Source organism: Etheostoma spectabile, chromosome 16 (genome assembly GCF_008692095.1).
Source record: "Etheostoma spectabile isolate EspeVRDwgs_2016 chromosome 16, UIUC_Espe_1.0, whole genome shotgun sequence".
Classification (NCBI taxonomy): Eukaryota; Metazoa; Chordata; class Actinopteri; order Perciformes; family Percidae; genus Etheostoma; species Etheostoma spectabile.
The window spans coordinates 25,960,471-25,976,095 of NC_045748.1; the positions used below are offsets into that span (position 1 = coordinate 25,960,471).

The 15,625-nt window shown below is 41.2% G+C and overlaps 1 long non-coding RNA gene across 1 annotated transcript in view; it reads right to left on the minus strand.

Annotated features, from left to right (window-relative positions):
* Positions 1–3,822: 3,822 nt before the first annotated feature.
* LOC116704646 (uncharacterized) overlaps positions 3,823–15,625 on the minus strand; it is a 45,251-nt gene continuing 33,448 nt past the window's right edge. Inside the window, exons 5-6 of the long non-coding RNA XR_004335736.1 lie at positions 9,363–9,368; positions 3,823–3,833 (exon numbers count right to left, since the gene is read on the minus strand). This is a non-coding gene — a long non-coding RNA (uncharacterized LOC116704646). The remainder of the gene's footprint in view (positions 3,834–9,362; positions 9,369–15,625) is intronic.

Below are 15,625 nucleotides of genomic sequence, written 5' to 3' on the forward strand. Positions count from 1 at the left end.
CCCTATATATAGATATACGAAAGATTCGTATAGCAATGGATTCCAATCGGCAAAGACTTTGGACATTTTTTTGAGCTGTACAATAAACCTCATTTGCATATCTGCCAACATGTCGCTCCTGATTGAAATGTAATTAAATTGAATTGGTCCACAAGATAAACTAAATCTTGTTATGCAAATTCCCTGACAAATGTGCATAAAATCTAAACACTAAAACAATTGACATGCAGTGAACGTGAAACTTTTGCCTCTGAGGGTCTGGGAAACGTACCCCGTTTGCCCAGTTAATAATGCAGTCTTGTCTTAGACAAAGCATTTTTCACCTAATCTAATGTTTTTTCAAGTGGTTCATTTAATCACAGGAGAGTTTTTCTTTCACTTGCACAACAAAAACATGTTTTTTACGGGTCAGCAATGGCATACGCAATACTTGTTATGTATCCATTGTTATTCTGTGTCTTTTAATGCAGTCTCACAATACAAATAATGTTAAAGTAAATCACCTGCAGTGCACTTGGATCAACCTTCCTTCTCTTGTAGCTCGTTTACTCCCCGGGAGCAATGTGTTCAAGTGGCAGAACATATGCAATTATTATATATACATACAGTAATTCATTAAATCTTTCCGGTATTATTCTCTCGACTCATTCATTTTTCTCCCATTGCTGCAGATCATTGGGCTTAAGAGCCTCATTTCCTCTGTGGGAAAGATGCTTGCAGTATTTAGGTCAATGCTACCTCAATCTCACTACCAAAACAAAGCTCTTCATCTCACTGCAGAGTTTCCTTTCTTCACATGCAGCCATACAAATGCAATCAGAAGCTCATGCCTACGTAACTCACCACACACACACACACACACACACACACACACACACACACACACACACACACACACACACACACATACTGTATATGGAAACAAATCAATGCACACAAACACACATAAAGCACATTCTGTTCTGTTCTCCATCCTCCCTGTCAGCCGAGCAGCTGCAGACACAAAACGCTCCTTCCCTCCCTCCCTCCCTCGCTCGCTCGCTTTCCTCTTTCTCGTTCTCTCGTACGCCATCTCATCGCCTCTCCTTCTGTCCTCCTCCTCTCCTCCTTTCTTCCTCTCTCCTGCCTGTCAGCCGAGCAGCAACGTGAAGCACCGATCAACGCCCACGCTCTCAGCCTTTTATATCGCTTCATGGAGTGGATGGCAAGGGGAAGATGGAGAGAAACATAAAGGGAGAGTGAGAGAGGATGACAGGGAAGATCACAAATATCGCTAGCAGTCAATTACATGGATAACTATGGCAGCCGACATAAACCACACAACATCTAACCTATGGAAGATGGATGGATGGATAAATGGGCCAGATCTCTCATTTCCAATTACCTTGAGAGAAATATTGATAACTACTAATTAATTTCATTATAAGATAATCTGCCAACCACTTTCTCGGTTATTCAATTAATCACTTTTAAAGTTAAAAGTTTATAGTAACATTAAACACTACAACAGATAAGACGTTTTCAGACAAAACCGCCACATGATACAAAAACATGAGCAGTATAACTAGACATACCCCTCTACATATACTATTATCAATTACACTAAATATATAAGAACTGAATATAGAAAAGATAAATCTTAGAACATCTTTGTATTCATATACATATTCCTATCATAGGTGCTATTGGCAAAGTACAAAAAAGCAGGAAGAAATACGGCGCACCCATGATGCGGCGACAGCACAACACACACACACACACACACACACACACACAAACACATCATCTATATACATGTAATGAAATACAGTGCAAAGTGCAAACTTTGCAAAACAGTGCACATTGAAAAACAACCAATCCTTTTAGGAAGGCCTTATACCATTTTGTATTTCTTTGAGATATTTTCCTTCAACTCTGGTCAGTTAGAAGACTTAGAGTCACTGAATGCCAGACTGCCAACCTGCATACTGAGAAAGTGTTCTTTATGAGATGTGTAATAGTACCATTGATGGGTGATTTTGGAAATCCAGGCTCTTTAGGTTGTAGGTTTTTAGGCTAAATGAAACCTCTCTCTGAATATTGTCTTTACTCTGTCTGAAAACAACATAAATTAGTGGATAAGATCATACTATTTCAGAATAATACATAATACACACACCCCACATCATAAAATGAACTGTTTTAGTTTAAAAGGAAGCTACAGAAATTGGGGCCAAGGCTTTGTATATGTAAAATTTTGCATGATGTTTTCATGAATTTATGTTCTACTACATGTAGTTTTTTTGACTATTTGATATATTCCTCCCCACTTTAAGAACAAGAGAATCCATATGCCGTGTCCAAAACAGTTCACCATCTAAAGTAACGCCAATAAGCTTTGTTTCCTCTACTTTTCCTTCTACAGCTACATTATTCAACATCAAATTCAGGTCTAGAGCTCAAGGAAGGATTTGTACCAAATGCAATGCTTTTAGCCTTTAACATGTAGAGAAGAATAATTTAGAATAATGTAGAATAATTCATTACTGGTAACCCATTCTAGTAATATGGTTATGGTTTTGTTTTTTCTTTGTCCTGTTTTCTCTCCCTTCTTCGTGTTCCCTCCCTGGTCTTGTGTTGTTGGTCCTGTCTCGTGTCCCCCTGAGTGTCTGTATGTTCTGTTTCCTGTTTTATTTTAAAGTCTGGTTGTTGTCGCGTCCTGTCTTTAGTTTTACTGCCTGTGTCTTCCCGCTCTTGTGATTACCTGATGTTTTCCACCGGCTTCCCTAACCCTCTTGTCACCTGCCTCTCGTTACATTGTTACCTTATCCTCTTGTTACCTTGTGTATATAATGTCTGTGCTTCCCTGGTCACTTGTCAGATTGTTTGGGTTCGTCTGCCTGTTTTTTTTTTTTTTTTACTACTTCGTCCTGCTGAGTAGTCCCGTTCCTGTGTCCTGTTTACCTGTGAGTCTTCTCTGCATTTTTTTTGTCCTGTTTGTTCTTGCCCTTTTTCCCCCGGGACCCCTGTGGATTGTGTGTTGTTGTTTTTTTTCCTCTTGGAGTTTTGGACAGTTTGTTCCCTTGTGGATCGTTCTGTTCTTTTTCAATAAATCATCCTAGCTTCGCCTGCCAACCTGCGTTTTGGTCCTCCTCCCTCTCCTGCTACACATCACAGCTATCTGCAACACTTTGTTGAGTGTTGCAGTTATTTCATTAATTGTAGGTGCATACGTGTAGATTGTTGTATCATCTGCATACATGGACACATGGGCTTTTTTAAAAAAAAAAGTGGAAGATCATTAATAAAAACAAAAAAATTGAAAAGGGCAAAGCAAACTTCCTTGTGGAATTCCACACTCTAAATGTTTTGTATCAGAAAAGCTTCCATTAAAGAAAACTTTATGTTCTGTAGGATAGATAACTTTCTATCCATAATAAAGCAGATGGATCGAAACCATAACATACAACTTTTTTTCAATAATCATTTGTGATCAAAAGCAGCAGCACTGCTACTTCCAAGGCTTAAATTAAAGATCTGGCAAATATGAGTAGTGTTTTGGTCAGCAACCATCCTCAATAGCTTTCCATTCAAGCTGTCAATGCCAGGTGGGTTCTCATTTTTGATAGACAACAAAACAGTTTTTCACCTTTTCTATATTCACTTTACACAATACAAAAGTACAGTTTTTGTCTTTCATTATTTGGTCTTTTACACCTTAATAAGATGGATCAAAACATGGCATTTCCTGCCTTGGTGTACACACTTTGCCAATTAAATGATCATTAAAATAATTAGCAATTTCTAAGACTGAAAGACTGATCTGACTCAGTGAAAGGTGGAGTTGGGTTACTCTTTCTGCCCATGATAGCATTAAAGGTACTCCAGAGGTTTTTTTCATCATACTTCATGTTATTTATTTTATTTTCATAAAACATAAGGGTTTATTTGGAGTTTGTATCCACATGACGAATATAAGTCGATATTGACTCTTCTTTAGTCACCACTGACTCAAGAGGAAAAAAATCTCGACCTCTTTAGCTGTTAAATTCTGCACTATGGTCACCAGTTCAGCTAGCTGCTACTTTTCTCCGCCTATGGTCTGGTTTTGGGCAGGTTGTGTAAAGTGTGTTCATCAGGGCTGAAAGCAGCTGCTTGCTGCTGCTGGAAAAGATCATAATGAGACCAATGAGATTGGTGGGCCAAAATACCAAAGCACTGAGCGAAACATCTAGTGAAGTGTATACTGATGACTATATAATTCAAACCTGTGTATGTCATTTTTTCCCCCAATAAATATATACATAGAAACTATCAAAATATCAGTCCCACAACTTCACATGGAGATCCACTCCACCAAGACTGGTGAAAATGCTTGAAAGGAGAGCAGAAGGGCACTTCACTGTTTCATATGTGACATTCTGAGGGTGCAAGAGAAAAATATCACCACATTTTTCTGAAGATTTATGTAGTCACCATACCAAAAATGTAGTCTGCAAAATCGATTGATTGTAAAGTTGTTTAAAGGACCGAGATCCAGAGGGACAGGAGTAGAAACGTCTTTGAACAAAAAGCTTCAGCCAGGGGGTGGGATATGAGTCAGAGAAAGATGAAAAATGTATGTACTGAAGACTATGTGGAGGGCAGCAAATGATGAGAGAGACACAGACAGGACCAGCCCGTCCATGACCTTCCCGCTGGGACGTCTATCCGGGGACAACACCACCCATCTGAAGCCGGCAGTACTAAAAGGTTGACAAGCTTTCAGTGTGTGAAAAAAAAACAGGACGCTGTTTGTCAAAATGGCTGTTTCCATAGATAGAGCCTGGAATGCATTAGAGAGTCCAGTGACCGGATAACAAATGACAGTCGATGTTCCTGTTTCGTTTGTGGTATATATGTAGCTCAGGGTAAATTCTTTAAGGGAGACTTCACTTCTATCTTATAGTGATAAGCTGTTTTGTGGCACTACTTTCAGTTAAACCAATTATTATCGGCCATGTGCTCACAAGCCAATCCCAGCGGGACACCCCTGTTTTAAATCTGTTCTGTCCTCTGCGGTTGTCATTTCAGGAAGAGTGCGGCCTTCCTCCTCCCCTTCTTCCTCCAGTCATCTTCGCTCAGGGCACCCTGGGTCTTCCTCCGGCTGTCCGATGGATCCGGTCTTCATGCTCCTTCACCACCACCAGGGTCTAGACTCCATCAGGGGGGTATGTCTGGGTTTAACATGGATAATACAATGGAGTCTAATCTCCAAAGACGTTGTACATTTCATATTGTTCACATGTAGCTTACTAATAAAGTTTTGCTTATCTGCAACAAAGTCTCTCCTGATTGAAATGTCTTTAAATCAGATAACATTAAAACGACTGCAGCAAAGGAAACATATGTAAATAACTGAATATTATGTCAATTGAGATTTTTAACAAGTCTCTTAAAGAGACTGTTAATGATTGCTTTTTTTAAGACTTAAGAAATCAAGTGATCCCTTGGCCCTGTGTTACCCCAGCCCTATGTTTTCTTAGCCCTGTGTTACTTCAGCCCTGTGTTACTTCAGCCCTATTTCCCCCCAGCCCCATGTTCCCTTAGCCCTATGTGATGTCTGGGGGTATTTTGAACAGGTAATTAATATATGTCTGAGGATGTCTCCAATGCGAGTGTGACATAGATTTTATGGTAAAATCTACAAAAAACAGTTGGAGCTGTTCAGGATTTTGCAAAGATTGCCGAGATTAAACTAAGCCTCTTAGTGGCAATTATATTTGTAGTGTAATGAGAGGTACTTCCACTCTTGGTTATGGGTAACCAGAGTACAAAGTCCCATGATCCTGCAGGGCCCATGGTGGATGGATGAGATGGTTTTGTCTGCATAGAGCAATGTTATTGGTCAACAAAGTTTGGGTTTCCACATTTATTGCCCCCCGATAACGTGTGTGGGGCAGCGGCTTGTTCATTGTTCCATACTAGCAGCCTAAAATCTTTTTAGCTATCTATTTTAACTGCTCTTTAATGTTTAATTTATCATACTGCAATGTCACTTTTATTATTTTAATCTTTTTGTGTAAAGCGCTTTGAATTGTTGCTGAAATGTGCTACACAGATAAAAAGCTGCCTTGCCTTGCCTATGTTCCCTCAAGCCTATTATCTGTGATTTTGTTCGGTATATGTTCCTGTGGCTTACTTTGGTTTATTAACCAGCATGCACACCGTTCATAGGCTATTTAAACAGTTTGTTGTGGGAGAACTTGACCAACCTGCCCAGAGCCTTGACCTCAACCCCTTCCTTTTGGTTCCTTTATCACACCTTGGTGATAAACTGGGACCCTTACTGAGACCTCATCACCAGACAAATCCCCAAAAGAGTGGAGGCTGCCATAGCAGCAGATTAATGACTCGGTCAACAAGCATATATGCAACCACATTCTTTGGCCAAGTATTTTGGGTGTGTCAAACGAGGGGCTACAACATATACTGAAATAATCTAGCAGTGATAAAACAGAGAGCCATATTGTTACCATGATTCATGTACTTTGTACATCATTGTTCACTTTGTGTGCAATCAGAGGTTGGGAAACGTAGGGGAAAAAATAGATTTAAAGTGTGATTTAAAGAAAATTGATGTTCTTCCTCTCTGCCCTGTCCATTATTGTCAATCATTTCCTAACATCAGTTATCGTTATGGCAGACATAAGTGCTCGCTGATTCTCCATTTCCAGAGCCAAACTCAGCACCACGCGGTTCTTCTTTTCTCCGTCTTTACCTCTTACCTCTGTGCTATTAGTCAAATGGATGAGGCTGCCAACTATTCATCTAAACATTTGCACTAATTGGTTTTAATGATCCTAATAACTCTCCTGGTAGTGCGCCCATGGACATCTGGTTCTTTGTGCAGAGAGCACTTCTCATTAATCGTCAAAGGAGGTCAGCACATTTAGATTGCAGGTGATTTTTATCCATGAGTCTCTCTCTGTCTCTCTAATGTTGGATAATTGTCCCCTACCAGCCACTAATGAACAGGGAATATGTTTTAAGTGTATGCCAAAAAGTGTTTAATGTGTTCATGTTAGACATGAGAGACAAACCACAAGTTCTGTCTGTGTGTGTGTGTGTGTGTGTGTGTGTTTGTGTGTTTGTGTGTGTGTGTGTGTGTGTGTGTTGTGTCCGTCCAGATGAAAAATGAGCAAACAAGCCAAAGGTGGTTTTCTCTTTAACAGTGTCATGTCAGCGCAGAAGCAGCTCTGTCTGCAGGATTTCATTAGCGCTCATTAATTGGATAACAGAAGCTAATTAAGCAATTAATCATTAGCTTATGTAGACGTGCTGCCCACCCCCTCCAACTCCCTCCCTCGGTGGGGCTCGGCTTTCTCTTCGCCGCCCCCGCCTCCATCCTTTCTCTTGCATGGCGAAAACCTTCGACTTTGGGCATCTAAAAAGTAGGGAAGGAATGACGTTACGATATTATGATGATACTTATGTCTGGATCCATTATTATTGTATTATATATATGGCAATTTATTACCTTTTTGGCAACATCAATATTAACTAGAACTGCAAGCAGTTAAAACGGGGTCCAAGCCTCCCCGCGCTAGTCGTCCCCAGCGACCCGGGGAAAAGTTCTATGTTGATGATAGCGCCCCCTAAGGGCCTGTCTTTACCAAATTTGGTACAGAGGCTCCGAGTGGGATGGTAAACAACCTTCACAAGTCTGGTATTGATAGCATTTATTGTGGCAGAAATATTGCAAGTGCAAATTTCCCATTTAAATGCATTGAGCGTATTGACAAAACTAATAAACGTTGATTATAGTGCTTCCTAATGTTCAATCTTTACCATATTTGGATTCGAGCACCAAGAGTGGGCCTAGCTGGCAACCATCAAAGTTTGTAAAATTCGGATCAGGATCCAGGGAACGCGTGGATATAAGGTTTTTGAATATCCGATGTACGGTTTTTTCTGCAATAGCACCACCTAGTGGTGGACATGGGTGACTTTTTGCGTCTGAGGTCTTTGCGGAGTTTTGGACCAGTCCTGTAAATGGCACGTTGCCACCATGTACGGTTTAGGCTGCTGCGGCAGTTTTATGTGGTGAAGAATAATGGAAAATAATCCCTAGGAAAACAATAGGGTTCCACAGCCCTGCTGTGTGAACCGAGTATCACGCGGTACACTCAGCCTCGGGCTTGGACCCCTAATAATGCATATTACATTTTATTTATAGGCGCCTTTCTTTGCAGTCGAGGACGCCATACAGGGTATACATACGTTACAAACATAAAAAAAAAAATACTATGCAACTAAAACAACAAAAGGCTGACATTCAAGTGGAATAGGCAGTTTGAATGGATGTCTTTTGAGTTTTGAAAAGAACGAATCAATGTTTCTTAGGTTTTATCTAAAAAAAGATACATTTCTCTGTTGTATCTCTGTATTTCACTTCAATGTTATAGCTGCAAACTCAACTGCACAGTCTAGCTGAGTGAAAAGGCCATTGAGTTTATTGTTCTAGCACCAAAAAGTTACAAAAGCTCTGAAAGGCAAAGTGAAAAAAAAAATTGTGGGTTTAAGTTTATCTCCTAAGTAGGAGATAGTATCTTATACGTATTGGCAGTTTCTGAGGGTCACAATTCTTCGGGACTCTGGCTGGTCACGGCGGTATTGGAGTCAATTTCACTGTTGGTAACGTGATAGGGATGGAATGGAGCATAGAAATCAACGGGAGCGGGATGGAGAAATGTGTGTTTTGAGTGTGAGAAGATCTCCGTTAGGAATTACGTAATGTGGGGCGGCCTCTGGCTCAACCGGTGGGAGTGTTGGCCCCATGTGGGCTGGGTCCTGCTGTGGTTCGGGTCCGGCCTGCAGCCCATGGCTGTGTGTCGTCCCCATCTCTCTCTCCCTTTCCTGTCTATCCACTCTCACTACAAGTGAAGGGAAAAGTAATGAAATCGCCTAGGCCTGCAGGTAATGCACGTATGGTGGAGCCTGAATTTCTGAGGCAACCTCAGTGATTTGACCTTGATTAACAAACTCGCACACAGGCTATATCAACTGGTCCCATATGCACGACGTCTCTTCCGCTGGGTAGCTCGCGGTGTGTCCACAAACGAGTCTGCAACAGAGTCTGATAACTTTAGGGACATGGGGAGAGGGACGGTATTCGGGAGTCTTTCTCTTGGGATTTTGCAGGACAGGATTTTTTTTTTGGGGAGGCAGTCACGTGATCAGGGTTTGACGGGAATATTTTCGGGGACTTGGGATGGATGGATGGAAACAACAATTGTTTCCTGTATCACCCTCTATTTGGCAGTGGCTGTCAGCGTCAGATATAAGGCAAAAAATCCCCCTTTAGCGTCTGTATGGAATGCACCGGGAAGAGCAGCAGCTACGCAGAGCTTGAAGGTGACGTGGTGTCAAGAGCGACAACGTTAGAGAGGCATATGAAAGCCGGAAAATCTGTGCAGGGAGATTGGTTTGGGTGTTGGATGGGTCAAACAACACAGGACTTTCACCCAGGAGACAGAGGTTTGTGTCTCGCGTGTCACCGAAACATACTTTTAATAAGCCCACCCATCTTTTCCAATTCACGAATAGTCCAGACTAAAATAAGACGCTAAAGCAGTCTATTAGCGTCGATAACAACTCCAAAGACACCTGACCAAGCATCTGTCTTTTACACAATGGGAGTGAGAATGTGTCGGTACGATATAGAAATTTAGGCTTTTGAGAGCGAGAAAGCTGTGCAGAATGAATCACACGAATCAATGGGAATTAATACACAATAATACAGCAATGATTTTACCTTCCAATAACAGGTATTTACTGTAAATCCGACAGAATGCAAGAGGGAATGAGAGGAGAGGGTTCGGTGGTTATTTATAAGAATACCAGAAGAGGCATGTCTGAGGTGTGGCCCCGCCCCTGCACCTATGATAGATAGCTTGAGTAACGAGTCAGTGGGTAATGTTGGGGCACTGCACTCAGTGTCTGATTGTTGAATGTTGTTCTGTACTGAAGATGAAACAGCCAAAGCATGCCAAATTAAGCTACTTGTTGGACTGCCTAGGGACTTTGTTGACAGATGCACTCTGCATGCATTTACTTTACACATATTCCTGATCTTTTTCAGACGTTATATAATTTGGATGGCACTTACGTAACAAGCTTGTCCATTCAGGTGTGTGGAGATTCCATCAGTCTATTGTTTGACTTCATTTTTCTCCCAGTGACTTCCGTTTACACCCTTTATAAACTATATATATATATATATGTGTGTGTGTGTGTGTGTGTGTGTGTGTGTGTGTGTGTGTGTGTAAACAACTGAAGTAAGAAATGTGCTTCGTGTTGGGTTGGCGGGACTAGCCTTCAGGTGTGCTCTGTGATGCAGTCTGCTTTTCCTGTTTACAGGGTGTGAAATTACCAGCAGCCACTTCTGATCAAGTCTGGCCACAGAGAGTAAGTCTGACTGCTGTAACACAAAGTCCACCCCGGTTACATCATGTCTGCAGTATGTCAACAAAAAGCCAAGACTGCCACTTGTGTCCGCCCTTCTGTAGCTGCTATTAAAAAAAACATTCAAACATTTATCCGTGACATTGGTCTCAGTGGCATGCATTTCAAAAGCCACCCAACAGGCCAGGTGTACACGATCATTATTGAAGCTCTAACCCTCATGTTGTCCTTGGGTCAAATTTGACCTGTCTTCAGTTTTTTTGGCACAAAAAATGGGCCGTCAAAATAAGCGCTGAAAATCCTCAATAACATCAAAAAAACACCCACAACACTGAAAAAGAGACAGAAAAAGGTTTTTTCATGGTTGACGGCAGTGGCTCATAGTCATGCAAAAGGTCAAATACACCACAAAATAATATAATCATATCTGTAGTGACTTTTTCAAACCTAACATCTCAATAAGCCACCGAGTGACAGCTGAACTTGTTTTGGGATGCATTTTCTAAGCAAAAAATGAACCTATGTCAAGCGTGTTGTATAATGTTAACCAAACACACACAACCAAACACAATTGTCCACAAATTCTGCGGGCCAATCACAGCATCACAACCCTGCTTTAAATCTGTTTCTCTCCCTGCTGTTGTCAGCTGTCGTTTCAAGCAAAGCGTGCAGCCCTCCCTCTCCCCCTCCACCTCCAGTCGTCATCACCCAGAGGCACCCTGGGTCTTCCTCCTACTGGATGCTCCGTCGACTCCTTCAGTCCGGTCTTTTGGCTCTTTTGCCACCACCACCACCACCAGTGTCTAGACTCCATCGGGGGGGATTGATGGAGTCTGAAGCTCCGAAGACTGTACATTTTATTATGATTATGTAATATAATAAACCTTTGCAAATGTGCAAACTAGTCTCTCCTGATTGAAATGCTACGTCATCTTCTCATTGACTTTTACATTGGCATTGTTTTCCGTGGTAGACTTTTCACCCATTCTGTGCCACCACCACATAATGCAGTAACACAGCTTGTGATCCTTCCACGCAATTCTGTGGGACCAGGCCGTGTATCATCATGTTTCCGTAGCTGGCAGAGACTGCTCAGGTGATCCTCTACTCTCTTCCCCTGTTGGCATGCATTGCTATGCTTTTCTTTGTCCTTCTTGCCCTATCCTGCACACAAGTACATTAACACTAAACTGTTTGGCAGTTCAGAGGTCTGTGCATCATGTCCTTTGCTCGAAACCCATCTCTGGTGCCCAGAGGTTCTTTATTCTTCATTACCTTGTCAATCAAGTGGGAAAAGACCTCTTCCTTTCTGAGAGCAAAGGTGGAGGGAATTGGTCTTCAATGGTGGAACTTAGTAGCCTAGAAATCTAGCTGCACCCTAGCAGCAGCAAATGTAATTTGCAGCCAGGGTCAGTCTAGCAACTCTCCGTTGGATTGCGAGCTGGAAAAAACAAATTGTGGTCATGCCAATCACATCGTGTACAGAGGCGGTGGGCGGGCTTAACATAAGGACGCTAGTGTTGCGACGGCTTAAAAACAAAGAAGATGGCTCTGCTGCTGGCGAACGGCGGTCTTTCCAATAGGGCTGTGCAATTAATTGAATTTAGATTTAGATTTTGGCTCCCAACAATCACCAAAATCAACAAAAAAAACATTATTTTACCATGTTCTGTTTTGCAATAACACTCTTATATTGACTTGTGTTCTGAATGACACGTGCATGTGCTCATCCACTGTGAGAAAGATGGCAGAAGGAGGGCAGCCACAGCACTGATTGGTGAGCAAAAAAGGCAAAACCAGCTCCCTTATCTGGGAAAAGTTAACGTTAGCTAACCCTGCGGCCCCTCTTCCTCCGCCCCCCCGCTGTAATAAATGATGATAAAGGACACTAAAAGATTGTTCCCCGGACACTATCCATTATAACCAAAGGTTAATGAGTAATGGTGTTAAATGATGGTGATTTCAATATATAGCGCTATTGTACTCGTGCCAAAAGACACCCGTTTATCTCGGCCTTTGGATTAAGCCCTGCCTATGGGGGGTTCCCAGACCCAACATCTGGGTCCGGGTCTGGCTTTTCAAGCTAGAAACGTAGCACGTTCTCTGTCCCACGCCTCCATACGCAAACAACGATAAAAGGAAAGCAGTCACTAGTAGACACACAGTCAGACTTATCTTGTTGCTGCTTTCTTGGGTAAGCTCTTCTTTTGAAAAGAGCTTTTTAATCTTCAGAGGAGCCCAGTGGTTAAATAAGTAAATAAATGTAATTTTTCTTATCTGTCACCTTTTCTTCTGCCTGTTCCCCTGAATCCCAAAGTATTTGAACATTGTCTTCACTTTCCCCAACTGCATTGTTAACTCTAATTTGTCATCCAATTTCTTGTCCCCTTAATGAGAATCCGTGTGCTGTCACAATTGGCAGGTACACGTCTTTCCAACTGTGGAGTAACAATTGAGTGTCATTTTATTTTGGGCCCTGCAGACTAGCAAGACAGATTTCAGAAGAGGAAGATTAATGCCAAAGACAACCTGGCTCACACGACAGTATTGAGAAAGTAAAGCCAGTATCACACTTGGTCTAAACACTCACACATGACAACCTTTCTGAACTGTGGATCCATTGGCTGCTTCTTTTGTTTTTGTCTGAGTACTTAAAGAGACAAATCACTCTTTAAGTCTTTACTTTCACAGTTGATCATCAGTTCAATCCTGATGGGGATGGGCAGATACAGCAGCAGAATGTGTTGTACTGTTACATTCTTTGTACGCTGACCAGTTTTATCTACTCAGCAATCATGTGCCACGTAAGGTTAGATGTGTAATAGAGAGTAAAACATTGGCTTTATGCTGCCAAACGATGATGTAAAGAATGCAGCTGGAGGGCCAGAATTGGTGCAATTTTTATTTTTTTTGTGTGTCAATTTGTAAGGTCAATTTTACAGTTCATTGTCCATCTGGATTTATTTTATATAAAAGCTTGTAAAACATCAACCCCGTTGTCAACAGTCAAGATATGACATTTTATTTAAGGACAAACTGGGTTATTGGAATATTTGGGCTGCAGTGAGGTCAGTTGAATGTTAAAAATGGTTGTAGGACCTTAAAGACGAAAAAATAAAATAAAATAGAACATGAATCTTCCAGATATGTATTGATATCACAGACAGATCAGTAAAACCTCTCTCTGTTCCTCTCTAAAACACTTCTCATATTTCTTGGGAGTCACACTGTGAAGAAACAACTTATACAGATGACAAAATACAAACATTTTTTCAAAGAAAGTCCAGACGCTTTTGCCCTCATGACATTTACTTATGCCAATAATAACATAATAATGTCATACTTATTGATATTACACCCACAGCAATGCTACACAAGCATTTGTGTTGTCTTAAAACAGTTCTCCTATATGCAAAAAATAAACACAATAAACATAACTCAAGTAAAGCACAAACTATTTACATTTCTTCAAAAAAGGCCCAAATATATGCCAGATCTCAAACCTGTGAGGCATTCTCCTAAATAATACGGTAGTTATCTATCTTGTCCGTTATGACATCTTTGATCACATACTAGACTAGTTTGACTTGGAGGATTACTATCTTTCCCACACTATACTCTTTGCTCTCGTTGTGGTAAATAAAACACATTCCAAAACACTAATGCATGTGGTCCGAGCCCTGTACTACAAAGCAAGATTTGACGTCAATCAGAATCAGAATCAGCTTTATTTTGCCACACATACGAGGAATTTTTCTTTGGAGCATCCTTACTCACACTGTGCTTACACATACAAAACAACCAAAACAAAATATGCACTCTAATAAATGCACAAAACTCTAAACAGAAACAATATGGAGGCATGAGAAGGTAACTTAAGGTTTAACCCAGGGTTTTCTGTATCACGACGGTGGATGCTGAACACCCAACCTGGTCGGGAGTTGTGTTGGAGATTTGAGATCAACAGGTGTAAAAGTATCGCCTACTGACAAATACTCGACAGCGTCACCATTCTTAGACAATCAACTGGACCAAGAGAGAGAGAGAGAGAAAGAGAGAGAGAGAGAGAGAGAGAGAGAGAGAGAGAGAGAGAGAGACTCTTAAAAGTTCAAAGATTTAGAGACCGAGAACCCCGTTAACATTCCCCGATGGGTATCTTTATGAAAAATAAAGATTTTCAGCGGAGGCTATTTTGTGTTTTACAATGAAAAAGGACTAATTGACTAATTATTTAAATGGCGCTTGGTGGGTTTGGTGATGGTAATTTCACCCTTAAATACACCCTTAAAATTAATAAATATAAAAATATATTTGAATGGGTCGGCTTCTTGAGCCGTGTGTTGCCAATGCGCGTATTTTAATTATGTTTTTTATATTTTTTATTTGCTCTCAGCTGACTTTTCACTGCCAGGGTATTATCCAAAATAATAGGCTAAAGAAATGACAGTTTATGGAATTCCAAGTGTAATCATGATCAGATCTCATGCTTTCCCTCATGGATGGAGAAGGGATATTGATGTGATATAAAGACAAGTGTTGTGATTTACACATTAACAGCATCTGCTTTTTTGCCAGCTTTCCTTCCGGTTTTAGGAAGCAGCGACTACATTTTGCCTGTAAATCTAAGTCTGTGTTTTTCATATTTATATAGTGTTATAGTTTGCTCTTCTTGTGTAAAATACATGGCTAGTGTAGATTTTTGCGATTGGTTGTGCTGTACACACACCGTCTCTTTTGTGTGAACGCGAGCTGCTTGATTGGGAAACCCGGTGTTGATTGAGCTAGTGGTTAACCACCGACATGACAGATTATGCGGGACTGCGGTGGTTAGCCTTGGTGAAGCCGGGTAACTGACAAAAAGGAATGATGATCTGGATTCGTAGTCCAGGCCTCTGCTCAGTATTAACATCTGGTTTAACGTGTTGTGAGATATTTATAGGTGTCCCGGGTCCCTACCGCCTGTCTGTTGTTGATGGTGCTTTGGGCGACACGTGGAATATGCCTGAAATCAGTGCACTTGTTCTTTGTTTATGACATGTTTTGCTGTTGGGACGCCTTGTCACATCTGTCAGTGTCACCCACAACAGGACCTTGACAAATTCCATTTTCGTCTCAATGACTGACAGTGAATGCCGCCTCACGCAACACTCCTACTCTGACTTTCTCCCCAGTTGACTAGACCACAGTGCTGTTCTGTGGC